We start from the raw sequence: 19222 nt of genomic DNA on the forward strand, positions 1-19222 counted from the left end.
CACTACATATTGTAAAAATATTACATATTCAGAGTAAAATCTTCAATAATGCAGAATGGTATATGATGAAAGGTAAAATTCCTCTCCTTATCACCTGACTTATATCCTTATATCCTTTAAGAAATGATTTATACATATGCAACTGATTCTGTAGATAATAATTTTTTAAATATTCAAATGGGGATCACACAGAGCACACTGTTCCATTGCTTGCTTTTTAAACTTAATGTATTTGGACATTTTTCCATATCGGTATGCTCAGATCTAATCTGTTCTTCTTAAGAACTGAACATTGTTTGGGCAGACTGTAATTTAATGAATCCTCTCATAAGAGGCTGTTAGGTGACTTTCTGTTGTTTGTTGTCACCAGCCATGCTGCAGTTAAATTGTTTGTACACATATATTTGTGTAGCTGTGCAAGCGGATCTTCGAAGTGGAATCCTAGGCTTAAAAAGTATGTACACTGTAAATTCTGATAGATGAAGTCAGATTGATCTCAACAATAGTTAAAGGTAAAGTGTTTGCTTTTCCACAGCTTGGCCCATGCCCAGTATTCACCACTAACTGAAAATGGGATTTTATTGTTTTAATCTCCATTTCTTTAATTATGAATAAAATTGGGAATGTCCCTACTCACAATAAATCTTCAGTGTGCATTTATAATGCCTTAGTTTTACAGAAACACATTTCCTCCATGAACTGCTTATTCATATCCTTGACTCATTTTCTTTTGGACTGTTCAGTCACTCTTCTGGATTTGTAAGATGATGTACACATATAGGAAATGACAATATCTTTATCATTTGCATCCACATTTTTTCCCACTTTGATCTTTGAATTTTTTTACTTTGTTTACAAGTATTATTAAAATACTAAAGTTTTATACATTTTTAAACGTAACCCAATTTGTCAACTTTGTGCTTCATAACTTCTGGGTTTTATGTCACACCCCAGGAGCTTCCTCACTCCAAAATTATTTTTTTAAGTACTGGTATTTTCTTCTAGCCCTTTCATTACTTAATTCTTTAAGTATAAATGTTTTAATAATTTGGAATTTATTTTGGTATAAGACATGACATAAGGACTGTTTCCAAATTTCCAGTTGTCCAAAAATAATTTATTATATGATCTAATTTTGCCTTAGTGATTTCAAATACTATCCAGTGTGTCTAGTCTGAAAACATATGCAGGTCTATTTCTAGAATCTGTAGTCTGTTTCACTGATTTTTTATTTACACCTTGATTATAAACTGACTTAATTACTCTAACTTTATTATGCATTTTAATACTTGGTAGGATTAGTTTTTCCTCATAATTCTTCTTTAGTATATTTTATTTTCAAGCTGGAAGCGTTGCAGGCAGACTCCCTCTTCAAGAGTAGTGGCTTGAGCTTTTGATGACTGTTCTTTAGTTCTGTGACAACCCACTTGAGTGGGTCCTTTGGTTGTGCAATGCCCACCCGTTGGCTCTGGGGAAGACCTAAATGTAAACCCAGAAGCAATCTGTTCCATCTGAAGCCAAGGGGTCTGTCTAGAAATGTAAATTGGGCAGATCTTTGAACAGATCTGTTTCTATAGTTTATATAGCCAATAGAGAGACATTTCTTCCCTAAGTGTGATTTATAATGCTGTATTCATATACATGAGTGCATGTGGCAGAGCAAAGTGTGTCTCTGTTAGCATTTGTGTCCAGGAGTTGCAAAGATGGGATGGAAGAGCCAGCATCACAGAGGAGCCTGAGTGGAGTCCTGATGCTCTCTTCACCTACAGTGCAAGAGAGAAGGTAAAAAGGAACAGGCCAGGACTGCTGCTGTCCATGCTGGGCCTGGGTTCTTCATTGCACAGTTGGTGTCATGAAAAACTGAATTAGGAAAATGAATATGCTCAAACTTCAGACTTCTGGTTTATTCTAGAGCCTTCAGAGAAAACCTTCTTCCTGTGGAGTTTTCTCTACAGGGAATGAATATCTCTAGTCATCTTGGAAGGAGAGGTAGGGAACATGAATGTTTGGAGGTCTTTATGGCAGGGGGGCTAGACTCTAGGTAAGAACGTGTTCAAGGGCACTGCACTATGGACAGTTAGGCAGCAGGCTGGGGACTCCACTGAAAGGGGAGTTGGGGAAAAAGGTACACCTTGTAGATGACCTCATGAAGGGGCTTTGAACCCTGCCGCACCTGGAATCCTTTTTGCATTCTCTTTGCTGTTATTCCCTTCTGAAACCCCTAAGTCTTCATAAAGCCTCAGACCATCTAACAGGCAGTTATGGGGGGTTAAGGGAAGTGACTGTGCCCACCTGGGGAAAACAGTCAAAGGCCATCCAGCTTCAGGACGAAGAGGGCTGGGAAGCAGCAAGCTGGGGGCGAGTTGGCAGGAAATGAACTGACAGAGGGCAGAGGTGGCAACAAGAACCATGACCGATGTCTGTAATGTGAGCGTTTCCCAGAAGCCCCAGAAATACCAACATAGGGAAACCTGGAAACCAGTGGAATTTCTACAGGCAGTCAAATTTGGTCACTAAGGAGAAATGTGACCTCACACCTGTTGAAGAAGGGTCGTTTCTGTAACAAATGTGTAACCTCTTGTAAATTCTAGTTTTGTTCCTTAATGTGAGGTATCCTTTTCCTCATTAAACTAAGTTTTTCAAATAGGCCAGTTTCTGTCTAGGCCTCACCTGACAGACTCAGTTTTCAAATAGTCCAGTAAATCCTATCAAGGTAGGTAGATTCTTTATCCTAAACAGATAACCAAAATTTAAAATCCATCTTACCCAGGTGGTTACCTCAACTCCACTCTTAACAGACTGGGGACTCTGACACCAATCTTGGCTGCAGCCTTTGCTGGTGAGCAGGGAGAAGTTGCTGTGATGGACAGCTCTGGCATCTTCTCTTGGCTCTTCCAAGTACTTCTAAATAAAGATAATTAAAGAATTGCAGTTCCTATGAGCCCACACTATCCTTCTTTCTGTCCTACCCTCCTCTATGTAGGTGAACAGATCTAACCTCCCACCCTCCACGCTGCCCTTAGACGGCCTTTAAAGGACTCGTTCAATACAAGCTTCCTTTGACATTCCCTTCAACTCAGCTTAAACCAGATATAAATTTGGATTTGGGAAGATCCTTGTATCCCCCTTACAGACAACTCTGTAATGCAATTATCACTTAACGTTACCCAGTCCTTAAGCACCCAGGAAAAACCATCTTTTGGCTCGGTTGCCATTAGCCTTCATGAGTTCACTCATCCATCAAATAAGCATTTACTGAGCATGTGTCTACTGTATTCACAATCTTATACCATGAATAATAGAGATGATGGTAAGAGTAGCTTTCATTTTTATAGTGTTTTTATTTTTTAAATAATTTCCAAATGTATTACCTCATCTAATCCTAAGTAGAAAAAAAATGTCTGTGCCTTAAAATAAATTTAGAATCCTTGGGAAACAATAATATTCCATGCCAATGTTAAAAATATAATAAACTTGATACTTTTTGTTATGTTTTACAAAATAAAAAAATTAACATGATGTCAGCTTAATCTTAGAAGGATAATTAGAGGAGTTGACTCAGAGCAATTTTTTTTTAATTTTAGAGATGAATATGAGTAAATTTTTTTAAAGTTATTTTTCATATAATCACAATATGGAAACTTTGGAAAATGAAAAATAAAACACCACTATCCTAATTGATATTATTAGCATGGATAAGAAAAAAATAATGAAATGGAGTATGTACTAGAATGTTTCCTTCCATTGATTTTTCTAGTATGTACTAGAATGTTTCCTTATATGCTATTTATAAATATACATGATGTCTATCTATATATATAATTTAATGTTCTGATTTTTAACTAACATTAGGGTGTAAATATTTATATGCTCCCTCAGAGTGTTATTAACCATCATTTTAATACTTATACCACAGAGAGTGACTATATCATAATGTACCATATAACCACTGCTCTATTACTAAACATACAGAGTTTTCCAACTTTTCAACTATTCTGAGCAAAATAGTCCTCCCATATTGTTGTTTCCTTAAGTTCCCTACAAGAAACCTTTTTTTTTCTTTTTTGGAAACCTATTTTGAGTAATCTATCTTCCTTTGAGTTCAAGCTTTCTTGCTGAAACTATGGTAAGTCCTTGCAAAATTAAGGTGATTAAAATCTTTTTTTTTTTTTTTTTGCGGTACACGGGCCTCTCACTGTTGTGGCCTTTCCCGTTGCGGAGCACAGGCTCCAGACACGCAGGCTCAGCGGCCACGGCTCACGGGCCCAGCCGCTCCACGGCATGTGGGATCCTCCCGGACCGGGGCACGAACCCATGTCCCCTGCATCGGCAGGCGGACTCTCAACCACTGCGCCACAAGGGAAGCCCAAGGTGATTAAAATCTTAATGAAGATTTTTGCTGCAATTTTCACTAATTTAAGTCTACATCCATTCTTGAATGACTAGTCCTCCACAATTTTTTCTGCCTGCTTTATTCTTCTGCCAGGTAAACAACATATTATTTTCTGTCAACGTTTTGTTATACAAACACGAAACCATTACCATCAATAAAACACACTAATTAAAATAAAAGTTGGGGTATCTTTAAGAACTAAACATAAAAAACGAATCAGTAGTGACACTAAGCATTTTTTCTGGGTTGAATTAAACTGTAGGATTTGCTCTGTTTCTGTTTAGTTTTTGTCTCTTTTCCCCAAGTCTGTTTGCATGAAAATAAGAAATGTTCCTGATTTCCCACCTGCATGGCACCATTCTGCTACTCCTTTAATTAACCAGTCCTCTTGAAATCACCTTTCACTTTCCTCCCACATTGTTCTAATTCTATCCATAGATGCCGTTGTTGAGCTGTTCACAGTACTTGCTAGCATCCCATTCGGTGGTTGATTTTATAAGCAAAAGCAAATCAACACTTTTGTTACATTTAAAGTTTCACATCCAGATATATTTACTGTGGGCTCCCTGCAGTAACTTCTACACATCTTTTTCTTGCAGGAAATTTCAGTGCAGATCATTTAAAAAGTGGAGAAATGGGCAGTTATTGCAAAAACAAATGCTGCAGGATCAAATTCCTCCAACCAAAAATAAATAAAAGGTCCACAGGATACATGCATTTTAAAATGTCTCTCTATAAATGTCAGGATGTTGAATATAACTAGGAGTACTTCGTAAAATTGGTTAGCTATTTAAGCTTTATATACAAAGAAGACTGAAGAACAAATATTTTTATGTTTAATGTTGTTACAAAACAAATACATGTTTACTGTAAATATTCAAAATTCACAAAAAAGCACAAAGAAGAAAATAAAATCAAATCCACCAGTAATACTTTAATATTCTCTGTCAAGAGAACCACACTGTTAACATGATGGTTTTCTTTTTTATAAAAATGGAATCATATTCTACATCAGGATCTACAATCATGCATTTTTCAATTAACAGTATACTGTGAGCAATTTCCTGTGTTATTAGTGTCCTAAAACATGATTTTTATCTTATTCTATATATAAATACACCATAGATTATTTAATTCCCACTTTTTAACAGTTGTGAGGTTCTTTTTCTATTATAAGTAAATGTAATTGTGACCTTACATACATTTTTTGTACATCTCTTATTATTTCCTTAGAAGAGATTTCTGAAAATCTAGAAAAATTCCTAGTTTTGCTGATCAAAAAATACGAACAATTTTAGAAATTTTTAGTAAATGCTGTGGAGTTGCTCATGAAGGACTTTTCATTCTTTCAATCTATGAAACTGTACTGCATCTATTCCTTCCTACATTTAAATTTTTAAAAATCAAGTGTGAATATTGTTAACTAACTTCATCTGTTTGCCTATGTATTCATCCTTCAGTCCCTTTACATTTTAATCCTTTTGTTTCTGTAAAAATTATGCACCTAGAAACAATGGCATTTTGTCCCATCATGCTTATAACTGGAAGAAGCCCACAGTTCATTTCAACCTTAATGCTTAATCCCTTCAACCAAAGACTGTTCTCTCCCAGGAAGGGACTCTAAGATTAATGGAAAATCACCATTTCTGACTGAAAAAAAAAGACTTTATACTCTAAGATAGGCACCTAATATTTTAGCTGCCCAGTATCCCTTCCTTCCCTGAGTTAATATTTTTGGTGGGGCACGGGGGGAAAAACACCTGCCCCATCCTCTCTGATTAGAGCACAGTTGCCAATCAGTGTCCTGCTCCTGGTCATAGTGATTCATTCACCCCTTCAGTAATTATTTATTGAGTGCCATGAGCTATTCTAAGATCTTGGAATTCAGCAGTGAGCAAAAAATGAAAAAGTTCCTGCTTTCTTGGAGCTTAGATCCTAGTTGGAGGAGTTGGGCCAAATTAGACCAGTTGGAGTTATTTTCTAGAGTTTTACATGCAGACAGTGAAAAAAATACTCCTTTTCCCCCCTTGATTGAGAGCTGTAATGATACAATCCCAGAGCTCCCAGCAGCCATGTCCTCTGCCCTGTGATGGCACTAGAAGAAGGAGGCCAAGACATACCATAGAAGCTCAGAAAAGAGCTGAAGAGTGAGAGAGAGCCACAGTTCTTAAGCTGTTTTGCATCCCCAGACCCATCCCTCTGTTTCCTAGTTACAAGAGACAGTATAGTGTTCCCTGTCTTTTTTTGTCTGTAACCTATTTGTCTAACACAGACTCTGGTCCCACACTGGTAAGTGCCTTACTTTTTTTTCTTCTGTCCTAGAAGATGGAATCCAGGAGTGCTAGAAGCAGGAGATAGCATATGCTCAGCTTTTGTTTACGTGTTTATTTATTTATTTATTTTTTGCTATTAAGTAAAAGTACTAAATAGCAGTACTTTATTTAAGTATTTCATTTGCTTGTACATTTCATTCAACAAACATTCATTGAGCAACTACTATGCACCAGAGAGTCTCAGTGCTAAGGACACAGCAGTGAACAAAGCACACAAAAATCCCTATCCTTAGGGAGTTCAATTTCTAGTGGAGCCAGCTGACAACCATCAAACCAACAAATAGAGTGGTTGGCGATAAGAAAACGCAAGGACAGAAGGAGAATAGGGAGTGCTGAGAAGGGGCAGTCAGGGATCATTGTTTTATTAAGAACAGCCTGGTAAGGCCTTGCTTTTTAAGGGGAGGTTTGAGCAGAGCCTTGAAGGAGAGACGGGAGCAAGCCATAGATCACTGAGGGAATGCGATTGGTTAATAGAGGTGAACAGCTGAGGAATGCCCTGACACTGCACAGTAAGTCAGCTCATGCTGTCTATTCACTGGGAAGAGTCTTTGACTCTAAGACAATTAATTTTAAATAAGAAGGAAAGTGGGAGAGACCTTCAAGATGGCGGAGGAGTAAGACGCGGAGATCACCTTCCTCCCCACAAATACATCAAAAATACATCTACATGTGGAACAACTCCTACAGAACAACTACTGAATGCTGGCAGAAGACCTCAGACTTCCCAAAATGCAAGAAACTCCCCACGTACCTGGGTAGGGCAAAAGAAAAAACAGAGACAAAAGAATAGGGACGGGACCTGCACCTCTGCGAGGGAGTTGTGAAGGAGGAAAAGTTTCCACACACTAGGAAGCCCCTTCGCAGGCGGAGACAGGGGGTGGATGGCGGGGGGAAGCTTCGGAGCCACGGAGGAGAGCGCAGCAACAGGGGTGCGGACGGCAAGGCAGACAGATTCCTGCAGAGAGGATCGGTGCTGACCAACACTCACCAGCGTGAGAGGTTTGTCTCCTCACCCGCCAGGGCAGGCGGGGGCTGGGAGCTGAGGCTCGGGCTTCGGAGGTTGGATCCCAGGGAGAAGACAGGGGTTGGCTGTGTGAAGACACCCTGAAGGGGCTAGTGCACCACAGCCAGGAGGGAGTCCAGGAAAAAGTCTGGACCAGCCGAAGAGGCAAGAGACCATTGTTTCCGGGTGCATGAGGAAAAGGGATTCCTTCCCCACATGCCCACAGAAGGCAGAGCACTGCCTAAGCGAGCTCCAGAGATGGGCGTGAGCCGCAGCTATCAGCTCAGATCCCAGAGATGGGCATGAACCACTGATGCTGCTGCCACTGCTATCAAGAACGCTATGTGCAAGCACAGGTCACTACCCACACCCCCCTGGGACCTGTGCAGCCTGCCACTACCAGGGTCCCGAGATCCAGGGACAACTTCCCCAGGAGAAAACACAGTGCGCCTCAGGCTGTTGCAATGTCATGCCAGCCTCTGCTGCTGCAGGCTCGCCCTGCATTCCAACTATACTGCCGTACCCCTCCCTCTTCCAGCCTGAGGGAGCAAGAGCCCCCTAATCAGCAGCTGCTCTAACCCCCTACCGTCTGGGCGGGGAACAGACTCCTGAGGGCGGCCCACACGCAGAGGCGGGGCCAAAACCAAAGCTGAACCCCAGGAGCTGTGATAGCAAAGAAGAGAAAGGGAAATCTCTCCCAGCAGCCTCAGGAGCAGCAGATTAAATCCCCACAATCAACTTGATAAACCCTGCATCTGCAGAATACCTGAATAGACAATGAATGTTCCCAAAATCGAGGTGGTGGACTTTGGGAGCAACTGTAGACCTGGGAGCAACTGTAGACTTGGGGTTTGCTTTCTGCATCTAATTTGTTTCTGGTTTTATGTTTATCTTAGTTTAGTTTTTAATGCTTATTATAATTGGTGGATTTGTTTATTGGTTTGGTTGCTCTCTTCCTTTTATTTTCTTTTTTTGTTATTTATTGTTTTTCCTTTTTCTCTTTTTGTGAGTTTGTATCTGTATGCTTCTTTGTGTGATTTTGTCTGTTTAGGTTTGCTTTTACCATTTGTCCTAGGGTTTTGTGTGTTTTTTTTTTTCTTTCTTCCTTTTCTTCTGAGCCATGTGGCTAGGAGGGCCTTGGTGCTCCAGCTAGGTGTCAGGCCTGACCCTCTCGGGTGGGAGGGCCGAGTCCAGGACATTGGACCACCAGAAACCTCCCATCCCCACATAACATCAATTCGTGAGATCTCTCCCGGAGCTCTTCATCTCAACATTAAGACCCAACTCCACCTAACGGCCAGCAAGCTCCAGTGCTGGACGCCCCAGGCCAAACAACTAGCTAAAAATGAACACAAGCCAACCAGTTTGCAGAGAGGCTGCCTAAAATCATACTAAGTTCACAGACACTCCAAAACACACCACCGGACACAACCCTGCCCACCAGAAGGAAAAGTTCCAGCCCCACCCATCAGAACACAGGCACCAGTCCCCTCCACCAGGAAGCCTGCACAAGGCACTGAACAAACCTCACCCACTGGGGGCAGATACCAGAAATAAGGGAACTATGAACCTTCAGCCTGTGAAAAGAAGACCCCAAACACAGAAAATTAACAAAATGAGAAGACAGAGAAATATGCAGCAGAAGAAGGAGCAAGGTAAACACCCACCAGACCAAATGAATGAAGAGTAAATGGGCAGTCTAAGTGAAAAAGAATTGAGAGTAATGATAGTAAACATGATCCAAAATCTCAGAAATAGAATGGAGAAAATACAAGAAACATTTAACAAGAACCTAGAAGAACTAAAGAGCAAACAATAATGAACAACATAATAAAGTAAATCAAAAATACTCTAGAAGGGGGCTTCCCTGGTGGTGCAGTGGTTGAGAGTCCGCCTGCCGATGCAGGGGACACGGGTTCGTGCCCCAGTCTGGGAAGATCCCACATGCCGCGGAGCGGCTGGGCCCGTGAGCCATGGCCACTGGGCCTGCGCATCCGGAGCCTGTGCTCTGCAACGGGAGAGGCCACAACAGTGAGAGGCCAGCGAACGGCAAAAAAAAAAAAAAATACTCTAGAAGGAATCAATAGCAGAATAACTGACGCAGAAGAATGGATAAGTGACCTGGAAGATAAAATAGTGGAAATAACTGTAATAAGAGCAGAATAAAGAAAAACGAATGAAAAGAATTGAGGACAGTCTCAGAGACCTCTGGGACAATATTAAATGCACCAACATTCGAATTATAGGGGTTCCAGAGGAAGAGGAGGAAAAGAAACGGTCTGAGAAAATATTTGAAGGGATTATAGTTGAAAACTTCCCTAACATGGGAAAGGGAATAGTCAATCAAGTCCAGGAAGAACAGAGAGTCCCAAACAGGATGAATACAAGGAGAAAAATGACAAGACACATATTATCAAACTATCAAAAATTAAATTCAAAGAAAACATATTAAAAGCAGCAAGGGAAAAGCAACAAATAGCATACAAGGGAAACCCCATAAGGTGAACAGCTGATCTTTCAGCAGAAACTCTGCAAGCCAGAAGGGAGTGGCAGGACATATTTAAAGAGGTGAAAGGGAAAAACCTACAACCAACATTACTCTACCCAACAAGGATCTCATTCAGATTTGACGGCAAAATCAAAACCTTTACAGACAAGCAAAAGCTAAGAGAATTCAGCATCACCAAACCAGCTTTACAACAAATGCTAAAGGAACTTCTCTAGGTGGGAAACACAGGAGATGGAAAAGGCCTACAATAACAAATCCAAACCAATTAAAAAAATAGTAATAGGAACATACATACCGATAACTACCTTAAAGGTAAATGGATTAAATGCTCCAACCAAAAGACATAGACTGGCTGAATGGATACAAAAACAAGACCCATATATATGCTGTCTACAAGAGACCCATTTCAGAACTAGGGACACACACAGGCAGAAAGTGAGGGGATCGAAAAAGCTATTCCATGCAAATGGAAATCAAAAGAAAGCTGGAGTAGCAATTCCCATATCAGACAAAATAGACTTTAAAATAAAGACTATTACAAGAGACAAAGAAGAACACCACATAATGATCAAGGGATCAATCCAAGAAGAAGACATAACAATTGTAAATATTTATGCACCCAGCATAGGAGCACCTCAATACATAAAGTAAGTGCTAACAGCCATAAAAGGGGAAATCAACAGTAACACAATCATAGTAGGGGACTTTAACACCCCACTTTCACCAATGGACAGGTCATCCAAAATGAAAATCAATTAGGAAACAGAAGCTTTAAATGACACATAAGACCAGATAGACTTGATGCTTATAGGACATTCCATCCAAAAACAACAGAATACACTTTCCTCTCAAGTGATCATGGAACATTCTCCAGGACAGATCATATCTTGGGTCACAAATCAAGCCTTGGTAAACTTAAGAAAATTGGAATCATATCAAGTATCTTTTCCAACCTCAACGCTATTAGACTAGGTATCAACTACAGGAAAAAAACTGTAAAAAATATAAACACATGAAGGCTAAACAATACACTACTAAATAACCAAGAAGTCACTGAAGAAAGCAAAGAGGAAATCAAAAAATACCTAGAAACAAATGACAATGAAAACATAATGACCCAAAACCTACGGGATGCAGCAAAAGCAGTTCTAAGAGGGAAGTTTATAGCAATACAATCCTACTTCAAGAAACAAGAAACGACTCAAATAAACAACCTAACCTTACACCTAAAGCAATTAAAGAAGAAAGAACAAAAAAACCCCAAAAGTTAGCAGAAGGAAAGTAATCATAAAGATCAGATAGGAAATAAATGAAAAAGAAATGAAGGAAACGATAGCAAAGATCAATAAAACTAAAAGCTGGTTCTTTAAGAAGATAAACAAAATTGATAAACCATTAGCAGACTCATCAAGAAAAAAAGGGAGAAGACTCAAATCAACAGAATTAGAAATGAAAAAGGAGAAGTAACAACTGACACTGCAGAAATACAAAGGATCATGAGAGACTACTACAAGCAACTATATGCCAATAAAATGGACAACCTGGAAGAAATGGGCAAATTCTTAGAAAACTACAACCTTCCAAGACTGAACCAGCAAGAAATAGAATATATGAACAGACCAATCACAAGCACTGAAATTGAAACTGTGATTAAAAATCTTCCAACAAACAAAAGCCGAGGACCGGATGGCTTCACAGGTGAATTCTATCAAACATTTAGAGAAGATCTAACACCTATCCTTCTCAAGCTCTTACAAAATATAGCAGAGGGAGGAATACTCCCGAATTTATTCTATGATGCCACCATCACCCTGAGACCAAAACCAGACAAAGATGTCACAAAAAAAGAAAACTACAGGCCAATATCACTGATGAACATAGATGCAAAAATCCTCAACAAAATACAGCAAACAGAATCCAACAGCACATTAAAAGGATCATACACCATGATCAAGAGGAGTTTATCCCAGGAATGCAAGGATTCTTCAATATACGCAAATCAATCAATGTGATACACCATATTAACAAACTGAGGATAAAAACCATATGATAATCTCAATAGATGCAGAAAAAGCTTTTGACAAAATTCAACACCCATTTATGATAAAAACCCTGCAGAAAGTAGGCATAGAGGGAACTTTCCTCAACATAATAAAGGCCGTATATGACAAACCCACAGCAACGTCATTCTCAATGGTGAAAAACTGAAAGCATTTCCTCTAAGATCAGGAACAAGACAAGGTTGCGCACTCTCACCACTCTTATTCAACATAGTTTTGGAAGTTTTAGCCACAGCAATCAGAGAAGAAAAAGGAATAAAAGGAACACAAATCAGAAAAGAAGAATTAAAACTGTCACTGTTTGCAGTTGACATGATAGTATTCATTGAGAATCCTAAAGATGCTACAAGAAAACTACTAGACCTAATCAATGAATCTGGTAAAGTAGCAGGATACAAAATTAATGCACAGAAATCTCTTGCATTCCTATACAGTAATGATGAAAAATATGAAAGAGAAATTAAGGAAACACTCCCATTGACCACTGCAACAAAAAGAATAAAATACCTAGGAATAAAACTACCTAGGGAGACAAAAGACCTGTATGCAGAAAACGATAAGACACTGATGAAAGAAATTAAAGATGATACCAACAGATGGAGAGATATACCATGTTCTTGGATTGGAAGAAACAACAATGTGAAAATAACTATACTACCCAAAGCAACCTACAGATTCAGTGCAATCCCTATCAAACTACCACTGGCATTTTTCACTCACCTTATCTTTGACAAAGGAGGCAAGAATATACAACGGAGAAAAGGCAGCCTCTTCAATAAGTGGTGCTGTGAAAACTGGACAGCTACAGTAAAAGAATGAAATTAGAACACTCCCTAACAAAATGGATTAAAGACCTAAATGTAAGGCCAGACACTATCAAACTATTAGAGGAAAACATAGGCAGAACCATCTGTGACATAAATCACAGCAAGATTATTTTTGACCCACCTCCTAGAGAAATGGAAATAAAGTCAAAAATAAAAAAATGGGACCTAATATAACTTAAAATCTTTTGCACAGCAAAGGAAACCATAAATAAGATATAAAAACAACCCTCAGAATGGGAGAAAATATTTGCAAATGAAGAAACTGACAAGGGATTAATCTCCAAAATATACAAGCAGTCATGCAGCTCAATATCAAAAAAACAAAGAACCCAATCCAAAAATGGGCAGGAGAACTAAATACACATTTCTCCAAAGAAGATATACATATTGCCAACAAACACATGAAAGGATGCTCAACATCACGAATCATTAGAGAAATGCAAATCAAAACCACAATGAGGTATCACCTCACACCAGTCAGAATGGCCATCATCAAAATATCTACAAACGATAAATGCTGGAGAGGGTGTGGAGAAAGGGGAACCCTCTTGCACTGTTGGAGGGAATGTAAATTGATACAGCCACTATGGAGAACAGTATGTATGTTTCTTAAAAAACTAAAAATAGAACTACCATACGACCCAGAAACCCCACTACTGGGCATATGCCCTGAGAAAACCGTAATTCAATAAGGGACATGTACCACAATGTTCATTGCAGCATTATTTACAATAGCCAGGACATGGAAGCAACCTAAATGTCCATCAATAGATGAATGAATAAAGAAGATGTGGCACATATATACAATGGACTATTACTCAGCCATAAAAAGAAATGAAACTGAGTTATTTGTAGTGAGTTGGATGGACCTAGAGTCTGTCATACAGAGTGAAGTAAGTCAGAAAGAGAAACACAAATACCGTATGCTAACACATATATACGGAATCTAAAAAAACAATGGTTCTGAAGAACCTAGGGGCAGGACAGGAATAAAGATGCAGATGTAGAGAATGCACTTCAGGACATGGGGAGGGGGAATGGTAAGCTGGGATGAAGTGGGAGAGTGGCATGGACATATATACACTACCAAATATAAAACAGATAGCTAGTGGGAAGCAGCTGCATAGCACAGGGAGATCAGCTTGGTGCTTTGTGACCACCTAGAGGGGTGGGATGGGGAGGGTGGGAGGGAGATGCAAGAGGGAGGGGATATGGGGATAGATGTATACATACAGCTGATTCACTTTGTTTTACAGCAGAAACTAACAGAACATTGTGAAGCAATTATACTCCAATAAAGATGTTAAAAGAAGAAAAAGCAAAGGAAGGGAAAAAGGGAAAAGCATTAAAGGCTATTGCAGATTTAGTTTACACTTAAAACTTTTTTTTTTTTTTTTTACTATCACCTTTAAAGACATGGTTGATGAAATGTTTTTAAAATTCCTGTTCTTTTGGTAAGGAGATAAAATGTTATCTCCACTAAGGGTGGGATATCAAAATGATCCTTTTGGGAGACTTAATAAGAGATCCATGTCTGAGTGCCCCTGGTGTCTAATTTAGCCCCCTTAGCACGGTCCTTTCCTAAAAAGTCACTGAGAGGCAGAGAGAGAGTCTAGTTTCCACTGGATTGAAATTTAGAGTGGGGTGTCCTCAACTGAGATGACAAGAGACACTGACACCATAAAATCAGGCAACATGCACAACCTCTGGGCCAGAAAGACAGTGTGTGTGTGTGTGTGTGTGTGTGTGTGTGTCTAAACATATATATATATGTGCTAATGTGTGTGCATATATATACTAATATGTATGCATACATATAGTATATATATATACATACATCATACATGTAGTGTGTGTGAATATATATACATATATCTAACACTGAGACCCAGGGTAAATTGAAACAAGGCTTCCCTTCTCTGAAACCCCAAACTCCTCCCCTCAGAAGAAGTGAATTATGAATGTGCCCAGAATTGCTGCCCTTCTAAATCACAGGCCCTCCCTTTCTCTATATCACGTGTTTATGAACAAAGACAAGATCAAATTAAAATGCTCAGAGAGCCATCGAGAGAGCGCCTGGATTTAAAACCCTGGAGAATCTCAGAACCAACTTGTCCAGTGATGTGTCACTGTCTTGTGGGCTGCAACCCTGATGGAGGAAAGCCTGTGAAATTGGTCAATCAGAGAATCACAAATGCCTTTTAAAACGTGATGCCTTTCTTCCCATTCAGGGCACCCTTTATTCATAGGCACCTAATACCCTCTTATTCTATCCTCTGCTGCTTGGCCTTCATTTCCTCACTTGTAAAATATAATGGTTGGATCAGATTTTCATTAAGGTCCCTGAAGCTTGAAGTGATAAATTCATGCACTCTTCAATGTTAGAACCAAATGATCACCCTGTAAGGACTGCAGTCAACACCAATACTGAGCGGAGCTCAAAAGAGCTCCCTCTGGTCTATAAGCAAGACTTTTTTTGGGGGTTTTTTTTGCAGTATGCGGCATGTGGGACCTTCCTGGACCGGGGCACGAACCCGTGTCCCCTGCATTGGCAGGCGGACTCTCAACCACTGCGCCACCAGGGAAGCCCTAAGCAAGACGTCTTAAACAGCTTTCTACTTAATTTGAAAGTTTCATATGTTCAGAAGAAACCAGTCCAGCCTCCTTTTTTAAAAGAAAATCTTCTAGTTAGAAGAAAGAGGAACCGTTTTCAACAATATTGGGAAACTCTGAAGTAAGGTTAGAAATCCTGTGGCAAGTGATAAGGTACCACTCCCTTCTGTGATTCACGTGTGGATAAAACACAGGAAACCCAGAGGCAAGCTGAAAATAGCCCCAACCACAGAGGCTTGGAAAGTGATCAACTTCTGCTCCCCAAGACTCCAGGGGCTGGGACTGGCCCGAGAGAACATCGGAGAGAACATCCGGGAGCCGAGCCCTGAGGGCACTGCTATTCCACTTACTTCTACTTACTGTTTCCAAGTAGATGGTAGAGCCCAATTCTGCTCTTTTTTAAAAAAGTAAATAAATAACATTTTCCATAAAAAGCACAAGGCAGCAAATGATAATCCTTGCCCTTCTCACATATTTCCACCCCTATAAGCCTACCTGGCAGACATAAGTTACCCAACAGGCACACAAACTACCTGAGAGGGGATTAATCCTGGGAGGGAACTTCTTCACTCTCACAAGCTTAGCTTTACACCTCCAACCTGCATCAATATTCCCCGGATCGTGATGCTGAACGGAGATTCCCAAATCTGCACAGACCTCCTGACTCACAAGTACGGAGCCCACTGCAGTCACCATGCTAGGTCATCCTTCCACACGTAGAACTGAGAAGGACCGCAGAATCATATCATAGGGGACACCCGAACAGAAGGCCAAGACACTGAGGTTCTAGCCCAGATGTCACTGTTAGCTGTGTGGCCTTAGGGATTACTTTTTCAAGGAGTCTCTCTCTAGTTCAGTTGTCTAAAGAATCGGTATGAACACCTTTATGGCCACTCATACTTCGGTTGTATTTGACATTTAAAGATGAAATCTTAATGGGGCAATGACTCTCCTGGGGAAATATTGCATTCACAGCACAGTTCCAGGCATCTGGAGCTAGCAGGAGGGAGAGAGACCCTGCTTGACCCTGAGTCATAACACATGGGCAGCCGCTTGGCATAAACAGGCAGGAGCTGAACCAGTTCTCATGCCCACACTGCCACGTCATCCTTGACTGTGAAAGTTCTAGAATCAGTCCAGCACCTGGGTGTGCAGCAGGGTTACCCCTGACATGGCACAATTAACATAACTTCTCCAGGATATCTCTGGGGTCATTTTTTTGCTCATTCTCATTCTTTAAGTGCCTATCATGTAAAAGAACCTAGAGAGTTACTAGAGATGCCAAGTCAAATAAGACACAGCTCTTTCCTTCAAGAATCTACAGGTTCAGGACTTCCCTGGTGGCGCAGTGGCTAAGAATCTGCCTGCCAATGCAGGGGACATGGGTTCGAGCCCTGGTCCAGGAAGATCCCACATGCCACGGAGCAAATAAGCTTGCAAGTCACAGCTACTGAGCCTGAGCTCTAGAGCCCGTGAGCCACAACTACTGAAGCCCGCGCGCTTAGAGCCCGTGCTCCGCCACAAGAGAAGCAACCTTAATGTGAAGCCTGTGCACCACAACAAAGGATAGCCCCCACTCACCGCAACTAGAGAAAGCCCGTGCACAGCAACGAAGACCCAACAACAAAGAGCCAATACAGCCAAAAATTAATTAATTAATTAATTAATTAAATATATTTACAAAAAAGAATCTACAGATTCGTGGGAAAGACAGACAAGTTCAAAGGTGACTAGAGTCCCGGGCGACATGTGCTGTGGGACAAGTGAGGCTGGACGGCAGGTGAAAGTGGTGGCATCTAAGCTGGCTGGGGGAGAGAAGAGGCAGGGGAAGTTAGCCAGAGAAAACCAGGCTTCTCTGGAGTTGTGAGGATGTGAGAAAGCCAGCCAGGTGCATGAGGTGGACAAGGACGTAAGGGACATGGAACTGCACAGATATGAAGGTCAAAGGCAGCAAATACCATGGCATCTTCAGGCAACTGCAAGTGATTTAGTTTGTCTGGACACAGGGTACCTGAGTGAGAAATGAAGCTCTAAAGGAAGTAAGAGCCAACATCCGGAAAGTCTTCTGTGCTAAACTAGTGAAAATTATAAGGAGACGATGGTGAAAGAGTCTAAATAGGGAATACCATGATAAGAACTGCATTTTATAACAATCCCTCTTGGAGAGCACAAGGAAGGGCAGGTGGGAGAGGAGCCAAAATGAAGGCAAAGAGACCCGTTAGAACGTTGATGGATTGATGCATTTGAGAACTGCACAAGCCTGAACCAGGGCAATGGCAGTGGGCTCCAGAGACAGGAATGGAGATACATACTTGAAAAGGTGGGCCATACAGGTTGCATATGGTAGTTGAAAAAGAGAAGAACCCATTATTATTTTTTTTTTAAAAAAAAGGAAGAAAGAGAAAAGAAAATAAAAGAAAAAAAGAAAACAAATTCAATGAGAACTGGAAACATTTGGTTCAAACATGCTAAATCAATAGTCCGATGAGTGTCTGGGCGCTGTCTTCTGTTGCCACTCTGAATCCCTCTAATGGACAATTCCTAAGTTAATGTTTCAGGAAGCTAATCTCCTCTTGGACATAGACCAGTAAGGCAAAACCCGAACAGGGCTTAGAAAAGTCAGTGACGGGAGAGCTTAGATCTTCATACAAGAGAAGGAAAAGATGTCAAACCCTCATATCACTTGGCTAAAGTTTCTTCAGGAAATGCTATTTGTCACTTCACTGTGCTCCAGGATGTCAGCCACCTCCATCCACTGTCAACCAACAGCAGGATAAAAAAAAAAAGAGAGACAAGAAACAGGAGGAATATTCCAGAGAACTTCATACCATTGAGAAGCAAGGAAACAAGATTAACTGGATTAATAACAGAAATAAACAAAAGATAAAAGAAAAATCTTCCAAAGCATCCCTCCCTCTCACTTTTCCAAACCCCCCACTCATTGCATTCACCAAGTACCTTCTAGGAAAAGTTGTTGATGTGTTTGTTTTATTCCAAAATAATTAAGGCTCAAGGTGTTGGTGAAGCACAGAGAGGTTATAACATGAGAATCCCCAGGAAATTCATAACATAAGAGTGTCAGGGAATCATGTCACAGACCACGTCAAGGTCATGTGGCCAAAACGCTCCCTTAGTTTTGTTTGCATTCTCCTCCTACAGCAGCAAGAGTCCTGCCAAATCACTAGACTGGTGGAGGGGCAGGACACTCTGCTGAGAATCAGGATATTTGGATTTCAGTCTCAGGTGTGTCATGGAATCTCCCTAAGCCTTGGTTTCCTCCTTTGTAAAAGGAGGAAATCATAATCCTTGCCTCTTCAACTTCAAGGGGCTCTTGGTAGGATCAGATTAAGAGAAGGTAAATAAAAATCCCTTTGCCGGCTTCCCTGGTTGTGCAGTGGTTGAGTGTCCGCCTGCCGATGCAGGGGACACGGGTTCGTGCACCGGTCCGGGAAGATCCCACATGCCGCGGAGCGGCTGGGCTCGT

This window comes from Monodon monoceros, unplaced genomic scaffold (genome assembly GCF_005190385.1).
Source record: "Monodon monoceros isolate NGI ecotype Baffin Bay Population unplaced genomic scaffold, NGI_Narwhal_1 Super_Scaffold_4, whole genome shotgun sequence".
Classification (NCBI taxonomy): Eukaryota; Metazoa; Chordata; class Mammalia; order Artiodactyla; family Monodontidae; genus Monodon; species Monodon monoceros.